Source organism: Schistocerca serialis, chromosome 2 (assembly GCF_023864345.2).
Source record: "Schistocerca serialis cubense isolate TAMUIC-IGC-003099 chromosome 2, iqSchSeri2.2, whole genome shotgun sequence".
NCBI classification, from domain to species: domain Eukaryota; kingdom Metazoa; phylum Arthropoda; class Insecta; order Orthoptera; family Acrididae; genus Schistocerca; species Schistocerca serialis.
This window is the reverse complement of record NC_064639.1, coordinates 668,266,891-668,281,892: the sequence shown is the minus strand read 5'-3', so window position 1 is coordinate 668,281,892 and position 15,002 is coordinate 668,266,891.

The following is a 15,002-nucleotide window of genomic DNA, read 5'->3' as shown; positions in this document are numbered from 1 at the left end:
CGTTATGAGGATGCAAATCGTGTTCGGCCGGCCTCGGTGGCCGAGCGGTTCTAGGCGCTTCAGTCCGGAACAGCGCGACTGCCACGGTCGCAGGTTCGAATCCTGCCTCGGGCATGGATGTGTGTGATGTAGTTAGGTTTAAGTATTTCTAAGTTCTAGGGGACTGATGACCTCAGGTGTTAAATCCCATAGTTCTCAGAGCCATTTGAACCATTTGAAATCATGTTTGCTTTAAGTACACACTGTAACCGTCGTGAGTGTTAGTTACTCTCGAAGTTGGGCATGGTGAGTTGAAGTTAGTCAAGAATGCCTTTAAGGTGTCAAAGGCGCCGTTATCAACACCTCACTTACTCTGAACGCTGTCGTGTAATAGGTCCATGAGAAGCTGGATTTTTCTTTTGCAATATTGCAGCCGGCCACGGTGACCGAGCGGTTCTAGGCGCTTCAGTCCGGAACCGCGCAACTGCTACGGTAGCAGGTTCGAATCCTGCTTCGGGCATGAATGTGTGTGATGTCCTTAGGTTAGTTAGGTTTACGTAGTTCTAAGCCTAGGGGACTGATGACCTCAGATGTTAAGTCCCATAGTGCTCAGAGCCATTTTTTTGCAATATTGCAGAAAGACTTGACAGGTATTTAGCCACTGTATATGAATGCTGGCACCGAGATTGAGGAGAATGTATGGTCTCAAGAAGACCGGACTCCAGACGGCCACGTAACACCACCGAGAGGGAAGAACATCGTATTCGGCGTATGGCTCTGGTTCATCGTACTGCACCCGCAGCAGCAATCTGAGCAGGAGTTAGCACCACAATGACACAACGACAGGTTGCAATTTGGTTACTTTAAGGACAGCTCCGCACCAGGCGCCCTTAGCGTGCAGTCCTCTGACCCCAAACCACCGCCTTTTGGGACTTGAGTGGTGTCATGCGAGAGCTCATTGGAGGGCAGAGTGGAAGTCTGTTGCGTTTTCTGGTGAAAGCTGGTTCTGCCTCGATACCAGTGATGGCTGTGTATTGGTTAGAAGCAGGCCAGTCGAGGGCCTGGAGCCAACCTGTCCATATGCTGGATCTACACCTGGAGTTATGGTTTGGGATGCGATTTCGTATGACAAGAGGAACACTCTGGTGGTTATCCCACGCACCCTGACGCAAATTTGTATGTCTGGCTGGTGATTCGACCTGTTGTGTAGCCATTTATGAACAGTATTCCAGGGGCTATTTTCCAACAGGATAACGCTCGGCCACTTGCCGCTGTTGTAACGCAACATGCTCTACAGAGTGTCGGCGTGTTGCCTTGCCCTGCTCGACCATCGAATCTGTCTCCAGTGGAGCACATATGGGACATCATCGGACGACAACTCCAGCGTCATTCACAAATAGCATTAACCGTCCCTATACTGATCAACCAAGTGTAACAGCCTTGGAACTCCATTCTACAAACTGACCTCCGACACCTGTACAACACAATGCATACACGTTTTCACGCTTGCATTCAACGTCCAGACGATTACACTCGTTGTCAGTGCACCAGGAGTTCACATTCGCAATGACTTATCTTACGCTTACATTAACCTGTGATCTTGTAATGTCAATCACTAAAATATGTTAGGTAGACAGATGTATTCCCGTAATTGCATTACTCTAGATTAATTATTTTTTGGTGCTGCGATTTTTTTTCTGTAGTGTATTTATGACCTTTTTCGTAGGCTGTGAATGTAGCAGATAAAGTGCTCACCTGTTTCTCTTTTTTTCTTTTTTCTTTTTTTTAAATTAATGTCTGTGATGTTTGCGTGTACAATGCAGTGATGATGTATGGTTTGTGGGGCGCTCAACAATGCGGGCAGCAGCACCCATACAAAGTCCCAATTTTTACACAGTCCAGTCGAGCCACTGACACGAATGATGATGATGAGGACAACACGAACACCCGGCCGGGAATCGAACCCGGGACCCCGTGATCCAGAGGAAGCAACGCTAGCCACTACACCACGAACTGGGGACAAGTACAGTGCAATGTAGTGAATTACAGGTATGTTGGGCGTTGATGACGGAAGAGTTAGGAACAGAAAGAAACACATTGCGGGGCTATGGCCCACTCCCCTCGATTATCCCTAACTTAACGTCCTATCTAAAAGACGGCCGGCCGGAGTGGCCGAGCGGTTCTAGGCGCTTCAGTCTGGAACCGCGCGACCGCTACGGTCGCAGGTTCGAATCCTGCCTCGGGCATGGATGTGTGTGATGTCCTTAGGTTAGTTAGGTTTAAGTAGTTCTAAGTTCTAGGGGACTGATGACCTCAGCTGTTAAGTCCCATAGTGCTTAGACCCATTTGAACCATTTCTGAAAGACGAGTCACCATCAATGAGCACTCACTGCATGAGGCACTGCAGAGCAATTTGGGATTTGACCCACGCCGATAGTGCTCATGATTGCAATCGGAAACTTTATTCCACAACTTCTTTTCCCTCTGATAGCCAAATTCTGATGTTGAGGTGGAAATGTTCTGCTATGAAGCGCAAGATGACAATCTCCTGGTATTTCCGGTTTGTATTTGCTCATTAAAGTTATTTTTCCTCTTCTTTTCGGAATTTAAGCATCATTACATGTTTTTCTCTTTATTTTAATGACCCTAATTTATCTGTGAGCCTACACATATATAAACTAATTCACTGTTACTGAACTGAAAGGTTTTATGCGAATAAATAAAAACGAAATGCGCTACAGTTCTGACACATACTATATGTATTCGCAAGAAATGAATTTGCAGGTTTCCCTCTACCTGGGATATGTTCCTCTTCTGTGTAACACTTGAACTTAAAAATGCTTTCTGCAGGACCCAGTTCCGTTCCCCAAGGAAGTTACAAACTGTCTAATGTTGGAAGGTCTCCACTGGAGGCCGTCTACAAAAAATTATTATTTTATCCCCGTTAAAAACGAGGAGAAAATGAAAATATCTTAGCCTGGAAATGAAAGAGAGTATTATTATATAAAAGGCACTTTGTTTTCGACGTAATGTATTTTAAATAATAGTACTTCGTGGAGTGATAGGTTCCATCCACGAAGTGCGAACTTTGAATGCTTGCCAGATATGGCCCAACGCGTCCATAACTTCCTCATTGGACTCTTCCAGATGAATATTTCTTTTGGTACTGGTAAAAGTACGACTCACAGGATGCCGAATACAATGACTACGATTAATGTTTCAGAAACATGCACTTGCAATTCCTGTTTTCCCGTATAAAAAAGGCCTTTCTGGGCAAGTGCAGTATCCAGTTGATAGTCAGAAGTCTTGCACAACATTTGCATGTTTGTTTTATCTTTTCCATCCCAAAAACAAAAGTTTTCTAGCAAACAAAATCGGCTTCACTTATTCTGGTACAGGCTTACCGGCCTCCAGCCAGTGCTTGAGTGCTGTAAATGCTATTCCGTTTCTGGCGTGGAGCGATGGACCTGCGCCTTAACCAGAACACAGTCATGCGGCAGGGCAATGATGACCACGCTGTCTAGTGCTCAAATCCATCCATCCACAACAACAAATCGGCATACAAAGAAAAAGAATTTTACGACAGCACGTTATTCCGTTTTTTTTTTTTTCAACCAAACGAATACGATATAACTATACTGAAAAGCGGTACGAATAGAATTATTACGCAGATCAAGTTTACACGAGCTACATTATCGAGTACCAAGTACCGTTACAACAAAAACAAAATTTCATTGATATAAACGATACTTCTACGCCCAGCCGAGAACTTTTCGCCTTGCCCTCCAACGAGAAACATCTCAAGTAATGAATAATAATCTGGATTAACATGTTTATTAATAAAAATAGTGATCTAGACGGTGTTTTTCATTTATTATACTAAAAGAGGTCACGGTTCCCTCAGACATATCGTCAGTTATGAAACAGCTCAAATACATTTTCAGTGTTTATCTGTTGACAACGACGTCTTCAGTTTAGATGAGACTGGATAAAAGATAGGAGAGCTGCTCGATAATTAAAGTCAGTCTCTGAGAGATGATGTTTCTTATTACTTTGAGGGCTTCAACATGGATTAATGTAGAGTGTTGTTTCATCAAGCGCCACACGGAGTGGCCGCGCGGTTTGAAATGCTATGTCACGGATTGCGCAGCTCCTCCCGCAGGAGGTTCGAGTCCTCCCTCGGGCGTAGGAGTGTATGTTGTTCTTAGCATAAGTTAGTTTAAGAAGTGCGTAAGTCTAGGGACCGATGACTCAGTAGTTTGGTCCCTTAGCAATATACACACATTTGAACATTTGTTTTATCAAGTGAGCGAATTAATATTGATTATGACGACCTTTGGAAAACACGAGCTGTCAACTGAATAATATTTCCTGAAAACTTGACGACAAAACAAATTAAACACATGTTGTACCAACATTATAGACGCGACCCAAGAGAAGGGAGAAAACATGTTGGGCGTCCAGCTGTGTTCTCACGCCTGAAATGATTGAAAAAAGATCTTTTATAGAATACCGGCGACTGAAGGTTGCATGGTAGCTGACAAGGTAGTATTACTTTTGTACGAAGTACTGCATTTTAGAAAGTCCTGTCTACAGGGCTGCACTGCAGCTTCTTCACATTTTCTTTTCACTGTCATTAGCTACCTCCCACCAGACAATATGCATACTAGCAAATATTCGTCGAAGAACGAAATAGTACCCCGTGATTCAGTACAGTGCGCAACATACTGCCGCTGTGTCGTCCGGCGGTCTAAACGGCAGTCAGCCCCTTGTACTTGTCGTATGATAAATGTTCAGGGTGAACCCCGTGCAGTTACTCGTTATTTTTTGAGCCATCAGCCTTGTGACTGGTTTCTTGTGGCGTGCCAACCTCTTCGCCTCAGAGTAACATTTGCATCCAACATCCTTCAATCTTTGTTGGCTACATTCCAATATCTATCTTTCTCTACAGTTTTTACCCTCTACACCTTTCTCTGGTGCCGTGGTCGTTATTCCCTGTTGTCTTAACGCAGGTCCTATCATACTGTCTCTTCTTCTTGGCAGTGTTTTCCGTAAGATCCCTTCTTCACCGATGCTGGGGAGAAGCTCCTCATTCCTTACCCTACCAGTCCACCTAATTTTCAACACTCTTCTCTAGCACCACATCTCAAACGCTTAGATTCTCTTCTGTTCCGATTTTCCCACGGTCCATCATTCACTATCATACAATGTCAGGAATTTCTTCCTCATATTAAGGCCTATGTTTGATACCCCTAGGTTTCCTTTGGCCAGGAATGCCATATTTGCCGGTATTAGTCTGCTTTTTATGTCCTCCATGCTCCGTCTATCATGGGTTATTTTGTATCCAAGGTAGTAAAAGACTTAATATTAAAACGAATAACACTTCCTAATGTTCTACAAAATTATACTTATTTGGTCACCAGCCGACTTTCGGTTTCCAAGTCATCTTCAGGTGACAAGATGGCCTGAGAAGCCGAAAGCCGTTTCGTGATCAAATTATATAAGTTTGTAGAACATTAGGAAGTGTTTTCGTTCTTAATATTATCATCATGTTCTACCAAACACCGACGGAAAGTTCAGTTAATGTTAGAAGTCTAAACTTTGTCTACGTTGTGATAATCACTTTTGATGTTTCCTCACCTGTCTCATTTCTGCTGTTTCTCAGTACTTTCGTCTTTAATAAATGAAAAGCACCAGTTTGCTTTTGTTCTACAATATTACTTTTATTGTTAACCGGTTTTCGGCTTACAAGGACATCTTCAGACATTTACTGAGTATTATCACCAAAGAAGTTACAATGTTTGCAAACAACATTGGGAGAGAAGTAACACGTCTAGACTGAAGTAGAAACATACAATAACTAACATCTTTGACAGTGTGGTGGTAATGCAATGAAAAAGTAAAAATTGAACAGTACATAAACAACAATGTAGTAGACAGGAAAACCTTTAACACAAAATAGGAATAGCATACCTACATAATAGTTTCTATTAAAACACAAAACTAATAAAATAATATATAATTAGTACTAGACAAGGCTACATCAGGAGATATGAAACGGAGACTGATACACAAACCAATTAAAAGAAGAGACAATTATCAATGTAACTACAGAATACATAATGAACTTAAGCAATATCAATAACATAAACAGAAATAAATAAATGCAGGGAAATGGAGGCGTTTGAGGGAACCTACAGTAAATGCAATTTTTGAGAGTGTGGTGGTACTACATTTTAACATTAACATTATAATCAAAACAGTGGCTGTGTAACAGTTTGCATTAAATAAATGAACAATGTAAAATATGAACAATATTTGATGAGACAACTACAATGGGTGTTAAACATGGGCAGTAATACAAGTACCAATTAAAAGAAAGCCCTAGCTATTGAAACTACAGTCTATATGGAATACAAAGACAATTTAAACATAACAAAAGAACTTAATGAATACAGGAAAACTGGAATATGAAGGAAGAGACAGTGTGGGAAGTAATGAACAACAGAGATGATTATATGAAGTTTAGGAGAGGGGAAGTGTTGAGCTGTGTCTGGTCATTTAGGATTAGATCTGGACTGTGAGCAAGATGTTTGTTAATTTCCAGGGTTTCCAGCAGGTTGAGTTTATGGCCTTTGTTTGCTAGGTGAAGTACACGGGACACTGGCTGGTAGTTGTGACCCTTACTCAGTACATGCTCAGCAAATGCAGAGCCTGAATTCTGCAACCTCCAGCTGCGTTCATGTTCAGCCAGCCTTTCGTCTTTCTTCGGTTTACTCTCAATCCATATTTTGCACTCGTTAGACTGTTCATCCCATTCAACAGATTTGGTAGTTCTTCTTTACGTTCATTGAGAACAGCAGTATCATCAGCCAACGTTATCTTTCATGAAATTAGAATTATATTAATGCCTTCAGCTGCTGACGGGTGTTGATATATATCAACGGGGACAGGTGAAAATGTGTGCGCCGACTGGGACTCATCCTTTCACTCTAACATTTAATCCACTCGTCAATCTTTCTTTTATTTCCGTTATTGCTACTTCGATGTCTTGATTGAACAGCTGGGGTGAAAGACTGCATCACTGGTACATATGGTGAAACCCTCTCGACAAAGGTTCATGGCCATATTAACAACTACTGGAAATGCGCTGCTTTCTTCCTAGACGATGGCGGTGAAAGACCGTCAGATTGTCAGAACGGATTTTACAGCATTCTACTGGCTCTTAGGTGCAAATGTGTAAGCGAACCGACCACATCCAGTTGTGACGTTTCGTCAAATCCCGAATTCCGTATGAAACTGTAAACAGCTGACCTCGGTGTGTTTTGGATGTCCAAAATTTATCGCGCCGAGGTATTTCAACAGCGATTTCACACACCTGTTAATGTGAACGAACACCGACTCATCAGAATAACTAGTTCTCAACTCCGGCGCCGCTTTGTGAATGGAGTTACTGCCTGTCGTTGCGCAAAAGAGATCACTCTGTCTAAAACACTCGTCTGTGATGCGGAAAGGAGATGGTTGGTTGGTTGGTTGGTTTGGGGAAGGAGACCAGACAGCGTGGTCATCGGTCTCATCGGATTAGGGAAGGATGGGGAAGGAAGTCGGCCGTGCCCTTTCAGAGGAACCATCCCGGCATTTGCCTGGAGTGATTTAGGGAAATCACGGAAAACCTAAATCAGGATGGCCGGACGCGGGATTGAACCGTCGTCCTTCCGAATGCGAGTCCAGTGTCTAACCACTGCGCCACCTCGCTCGGTCGCGGAAAGGAGAAAATACTTTTGATTAAATGGCATTTTGTTTATTTTGGGGCTCTACTGGATCTGGATCTGGATCTACTTACCGTCGGAACCATGTCATTTTGAAAATCATACAACAACTGGAATATATAACAATAGATTAGCAGTATTGGCGCACTATTTTACAAATAACTTAAATCTGTTTAGACAAGGCTGCATTGCCCGACGTTGATTCAGTTCAACATTGCTGAAGTGCATACTAGATAAAATAACAAACAGAAACAAAAAGGGAGAAAGCTATTGACACGAAAGTTGTATATGTGGTTGCCACAATATTGCTGCACGAAAGGAAACCAGTGAGACTGCATTTCACTTTCCCCATCTATACACAGCACACCAGAATATGTTTGGGAATATGACTTCAGTTGCTGTGAGAGACGTCAACAGAAATAGCGATCTTTATCAACTGGAATTCAAGGCAGTATTCACCAAACGAATTGCGATAAAGGGTCATTGACAGAGTGCAGGCAGTCAGCCTCAGATGGGGCCAAGCAGTTAAACGTTTCTGTTTTCCCCAGATTGTGTTATTTCTGCATCCAGAATGTTCAGTTAAAGACAGGCAAGGACTGTGACTTGGTGATGATCAGTATTTGCTGATACTTGGGTAGGGCTGGGACCACATTCCCACTACGGTTTACCCTTTTTTCGTCCACTGGTAGTATAATGTCTTTGAGCAGGCTTCTACGAGAAAGAGGTATTTACAGTGCAGTGCAAATCAGGAATTAGCGACTCTCTGCCCTTAAGCGCATGGTTTGCCGAAGTCATAGATTACAAGACATTTCAACTACATTATCTGATGAATAGATCTGAACAGCCCTATGTAATGCAAGATTGACCACTAGATGTCACGAGAGGCAGACCCACCAGTATAAAAAGATGCGTGGAGTACAGTGTCGTCAGTAGAGGAGCAGGAAAACAAAATGGATCCGTCAGGAAAGCTCAATGACTTCGAATGTGGACTAGTCACTGGAAGTCACCTGAGTAACAAATCAATCAGGCACATTTCAACGCTTCTACAGCTGCCCCAACTTGACTGCTGGTGATGGGATTGGGAAGTGGAAGCGCAAAGGAGCAACCACAGATAAACCAAAACCAGTCAGGCCTCATGTACTGATAGACAGGTACCATAGAGGTTTTTTGTAAAAAATAGGATGAATTAGAGGAAGGAATCACTCTTGAGTTCCAGAGTGCTACCAGTGGTCCAGCTAAAACCATAACTGTGCTTAAAAAATTAAGCGACACTTGGCGTGGTGTAAAGAGCGATGGCATTGGACAGTGGGTGACTGGAAACGGATGATTCAGAGTGATGAGTTACGTTGTACCGTGTTCCATCATGTGTAGTCCCAGCAGTGAAGTACGGAGGAGGTGGTGTTACAGTATGGGGGTGGTTTTCGTGTTTAGTATGTGGTTCCCTTATTGTGCTTAAGAAAACACGCAAAGCGGAAGGATATGAGGACTTTTACAGCAGTGTGTAACTCGTACAGTAGCAAAACAGTTTGGAGACGACGACAGTTTGTATCAGCTTGACAATCCATAGTACCATGAAGCATCATCTTCGAGGCAGTGGTCTGTGGAGAATAACATTCCTAAAATGGACTGGCTTGCCAGAGACCCGACCAGAACCAAATGGAACACCTTCGGGACAACCGACCTCGCTCCAGGCTCCAGTGACCAACATCACACCTTCTCTGGAAGAACGGGCTGCCATTCCTCCACAGACATGAGACACCTCACTGAAACTGTCCCCAGCAGACTTCAAGGTATCTTAAAGGCAAAGGCTGGATACACTACGTGTTAATGTCAATAGCCCGCATCTCGTGGTCGTGCGGTAGCGTTCTCGCTTCCCACGCCCGGGTTCCCGGGTTCGATTCCCAGCGGGGTCGGGGATTTTCTCTGCCTCGTGATGGCTGGGTGTTGTGTGCTGTCCTTAGGTTAGTTAGGTTTAAGTAGTTCTAAGTTCTAGGGGACTGATTACCATAGATGTTAAGTCCCATAGTGCTCAGAGCCATTAATGTCAATAAACAGTTGCTTTTGATCAGATTATTTATATGAATCAGTCATTTGGTATACTACAGTTACTTCGTAAGGTTTCAGTTTCAGTGTGTTAACAGCTCTGTGGACAATTGCTGTTTACACACCAGTCTGCAGTAGTAAATGGCACAAGTTTTCTCGGTCTTCTTTCCAAAGCTACTCCTGTGTCGTTTCGTTATTTCTCCACCAAAACCAAGATGTCACTTACCACAAAATCCGCGTTACGGACTGGAGCGTCATGCAAGGCCGAGCGGTTCTAGGCGCGACTGCTACGGTCGCAAGTTCGAATCCTGCCTCGGGCATGGATGTGTGTGATGTCCTTAGGTTAGTTAGGTTTCAGTAGTTCTAAGTTCTAGGGGACTTATGACCTCAGCAGTTGAGTCCCATAGTGCTCAGAGCCATTTTTGAACCTACAAAAAGTGGCACTTGCATCCTGCGTGGTGCAATCTGTAAAAAAGGCGTTGTGACGAAAGGAAAACTAGTTGCAGTAGGTGCTAGCCATAATCGTGTGGGTTTTCTGTGAATTCAAGTTATCGTTTAACTAATGATGATGCTATTATGACGAAAATGATATTGAGATGAATGGGGGATTGGTTGCAAGCCGTTGGTGCCCACTAGTACCGCATGTTTGTAATTAAAGTGCAGGTACTCATGGAGGTTCAGTGTGTGCTGTAATTATCGCCTGTCAGTGAAATTTCATAAATAGACTAGTCCATTAGAGTGGAACCGATTAACGCTGGTAAAAAATTAGTTCCGATTTTGGCTACCAGATGCAAGTATGACGCTGTTTTGCATCTCGTCGATGTCTTTGGTGCTCATATTGAACAAACTGTTAAGTGGTGGTTAATAAGAAAATCAACATTATGCCTTTCTCACTTGTTTGACCTTTTCTCCCCATGTCCTTTCCCTAAGCCATTACACATGGAAACTTTTCTATACGTCATACTTGCATTCGCAGCGCCAGATTAGCACCTGGTGGCAAAATTGGTACTATATTTTTCCAGCGTAGCTCGGTTCATCATTAAAGCATGAGAATATCTTCCAAGATTCGCTACTATACGATAATTACAGCCCACACTCGGCCTCTGGTAGCTGCACTTTAATTATAACCACCCAACATTTAATGTAAAAATGTAAACCTGCCCTACTCAAGAGACACTCCACGGAAACATGTACAAAAGTGTGAGTGTTAGAAATAAAGAAATCAAACAAGTAATGAAGAGTAGGAAGTTACAGCCTGATGATGCAGAGGGTTTGGAATGAAGGTGAAAGAGGTGAAAGCGCGCTGGGCAAGCCCATGGGGCCCGCGCTGCAGTTACAACGGTACGTCGAAGTGAGCAGAGAGGAGGGCGCCGCGAGAGGATTGCGGCACGCGCTATTAAACGACGACCCGGTTTCGCAGCCAGGCACAAAGGGGAGACTCTGACGCGGTTTTCATCGATAGCGCCAGACTATGAGCCAGCAGCAATTGCAGTAGCTGTTTGCGTCATATATTTGCTTTGGAATTCTTTGGTGATGCGGTCTATACCGAACCGTAGGTCTCAAATTCGGTTCTGCACTGTCATCCGCCTTGATACATATGAGAACGAGCTACAGATATGATCTCACTCATTTGTTACTGGCGAGTTTCTTAATGCAGAATAAATAAACAAAAGAAAAGACAAACAAAGAAATACTGCCCGGGAACCTTGCAAGAAAGACTCGTAGTTCTCACGAAATACTGTTGATTAAATCTATAGAGCTTCTAATCGAAGAGAACTGTGCGACCATTGTGCTGATACCATCATATATCTCTTGTGGGGATCATGGAAATGAAATAAGAGAGATTAGGGCACATAGATGTGCATATACAGAGACAGTAATACTCGCTCATTGCTCGGAAAGAACAATAAATGAAACCCATAATCTAGAATGAAATTTTCACTCTACAGCGGAGTGCGCGCTGATATGAAACTTCCTGGCAGATTAAAACTGTGTGCCGGACCGAGACTCGAACTCGGGACCTTTGCCTTTCGCGGGCAAGCGCTCTACCATCTGAGCTACCCAAGCACGACTCACGCCCCCTCCTCACAGCTTTACCTCTGCCAGTACCTCGTCTCCTACCTTCCAAACTTTAATCTGCCAGGAAGTTTCATATCAGCGCACACTCCGCTGTAGAGTGAAAATTTCATTCTAGAAACATCCCCCAGGCTGTGGCTAAGCCATGTCTCCGCAATATCCTTTCTTTCAGGAGTGCTAGTTCTGCAGGTTCGCAGAAGAGCTTCTGTAAAGTTTGGAAGGTAGGAGACGAGGTACTGGCAGAAGTAAAGCTGTGAGGATGGGGCGTGAGTTGTGCTTGGGTAGCTCAGTCGGTAGAGCGCTTGCCCGCGAAAGGCAAAGGTTCCGAGTTCGAGTCTCGGTCCGGCACACAGTTTTAATCTGCCAGGAAGTTTCGAAACCCATAATACTGATAAGCTGTACACTGATGGGCCGAAACATTATAACCACTGCCTACCGCGAGGTTGAGTGCCGCCTGGTGGTGTTGTGGGCACGTGACGCAGCAAAGAAAGAGTGTAAGCGGAAGAGAGACGAATGGACAGTCATTATAGTGAAGATACGGGCCTTAAACGCGGAAATCCGCCGACGTAAGTGGTTCTGACAAAGGTCACATTGTTGTGGCGCTGCGGCTGGAAACGAGAATCTCTGAAATGGCGAATCTGGTCACTTGTTGGCGTACTAATGTCGTGAGCACCCACGGAAAGTGGCTGAAGGATGGTAAAATAACGATTAGGCCGTATGGTATCGGACGACAACGACTCATCACAAAACGTAGAGGTCGAAGGATCCGCCACTGTGTAAACCGGGGTAGGCAGCGATCTGTGGCAAATCTGACGACAGAGTACAATGCTAGTGCAGACAAAGTGTTTTGGAGCACACCGTTCAAAGGCCACTGTTGGACGTGGAGCTCCACATCACACGTCCCCTAGGTGTTCCTGTGTTGACACAATGACATCGTTAGTTATGACTGCAGTGGGCACAGCATCACTGAGTTTCCACCGTGAATCAATAGCAAGTGTCAGCTGTCGAATGAATCGCATTTCTTGACACATCAGGTCGATGGTTGGGTTCTTACACGCCGTCATCCAGGCGAATGGCCCCACGAAGCAGATCTGCGCCACAGATACAGACCGCTGAAGGCAGAATTGTGCTATGGGGTACATTCAGTTGGGCTTCCATGGGATCTGTGGTAGTTATCGAAGGTACCATAGCAGCAGTGAACTAGTCGAACATTATTGCGGAATCTCTGCATCGCTTCATTCTTGATGTCCACCCCTATTGCGATGATACCTTCCAGCAGGATAACTGTTCGTGTTGCAAGGTCAGAATGGTGCTACAGTGATCTGAAGGGCGTCATAGCAATCTCACACTGGTGTTTTGGCCAGCAAATGTGCCTGATCTGTACCCATTGCAACACATACGGGGCCCCTGCGTGCCCGTAAACCACTATTCCGTAACTTGCGGGAATTGATTGACCTCTGGGTGGACATCCGGTGCCATATACTTCTGGAATCCTGTTAAGAACTTGTAGAATCCGTACCAAGAAGTATCTCCATTGTACTGTGTTTGAAAAGTGGAAGAACACCCTATTAAGCAGGTGGTCATGATGTTTTGACTCATCGGCCATACTCTGTACGGAGGCTAGCGGAATATGTGATTAGATGTACGCGTGCACTAACAAGGAGACGACACGGAAATCGGATTTTTGTAATTTTTTGGGTTCCGTAACTCAATCGGTACAGACAAAACCCTTATGGATCACTTTGTTGTCCCTCTGTTTTTTTGTCCAAATGTTAAGAACCCTTTTTCTCAGAAACGGTCGACATATCAAGTTGAAATTTATGTCACATACTAAGGTATATGGCCCCTTGCCTGTGTAAAAAAATTTAACGTTGTAAGTCAATGCAATTAAAAGATAAGGCCATCTATGCCACATATTTTGATGCTCGCAAACTCACTCTTCAAAACGCATTGTGTACTACCCGTTGACCTATAATCATAGAAGTTGGCAAGAAGCATGGCGTAACAGTACAAGTAAAGGAAAAACATTCTAAATCGATAATTTGTAACTATATCACACAAAAAAATTATTTTGTCATTTGTTATGGGACTGTCTCTGTCCGTCCGTCTGACAAGACGCCTTTTTCTCAGTAAGGAGTGGACATAGCACGTCGATATGTCTCATACTAAAGTCTATGATCTCTTGGTGCTCTAAAACCTGAAGATTCTAAGTTAATGCAATGAAAAGATATGGCCATTTACAATGAAACGCCAAAGGAACTGGCATAGGCATGCGTATTCAAATATAGATATATGTAAATAGGCAAAATACGGCGATGTGGTCGGAAACGCCTGTAGAAGACGACAAGTGTCTGGCGCACTTGTTAGATTGGTTACTGCTTCTACGAGTACAATGGCACGTTATCAACATTTAAGTGAGTTCGAACGTGGTGTTATAGTCGGCGCACGAGCGATGGGACACAGTATATCTGAGGTAACGATGGAGTGGAGATTTTTCCGTACGATCATCTCACGAGTGTACCGTGAATATCAGGAATCCGGTAAAACATCAAATCTCCGACATCGTTGCGGCCGGAAAAATATCCTGCAAGAAAGGGACCAACGACGACTGAAGAGAATCGTTCAACACAACAGAAGTGCAATCCTTCCGCAAATTGCTGCAGATTTCAGTGCTGGGCCATCAACAAGTGTCAGCGTGCGAACCATTCAGCGAAACATCATCGATATGGGCTTTCGAAGCCGAAGGCGCGATAGTGTATCGTTGATGACTGCAGGACACAAAGCTTTACGCATCGCCTGGGCCCGTCAACACCGACATTGTACTGTTGATGAGTGAAACTTGTTGCCTGGTTGGAAGACTCTCGTTTCAGATTGTATCGAGTGGATGGACGTGTACGGTTATGGTGACAACCTCATGAATCCATGGACACTGCATGTCAGCAGGGGACTGTTCAAGCTGGTGCAGGCTCTGAAATGGTGTGGTACTTGTGGAGTTGAGTGGTATAAGACCCATGATATGTCTAGATACGACTCTGACAGGTGACACGTACGTAAGCATCCTGTCTGATCACCTGCGTCCATTCGTGACCATTGTGCATTCCGACGAACTTGGGCAATTCCAGCAGCACAATGCGA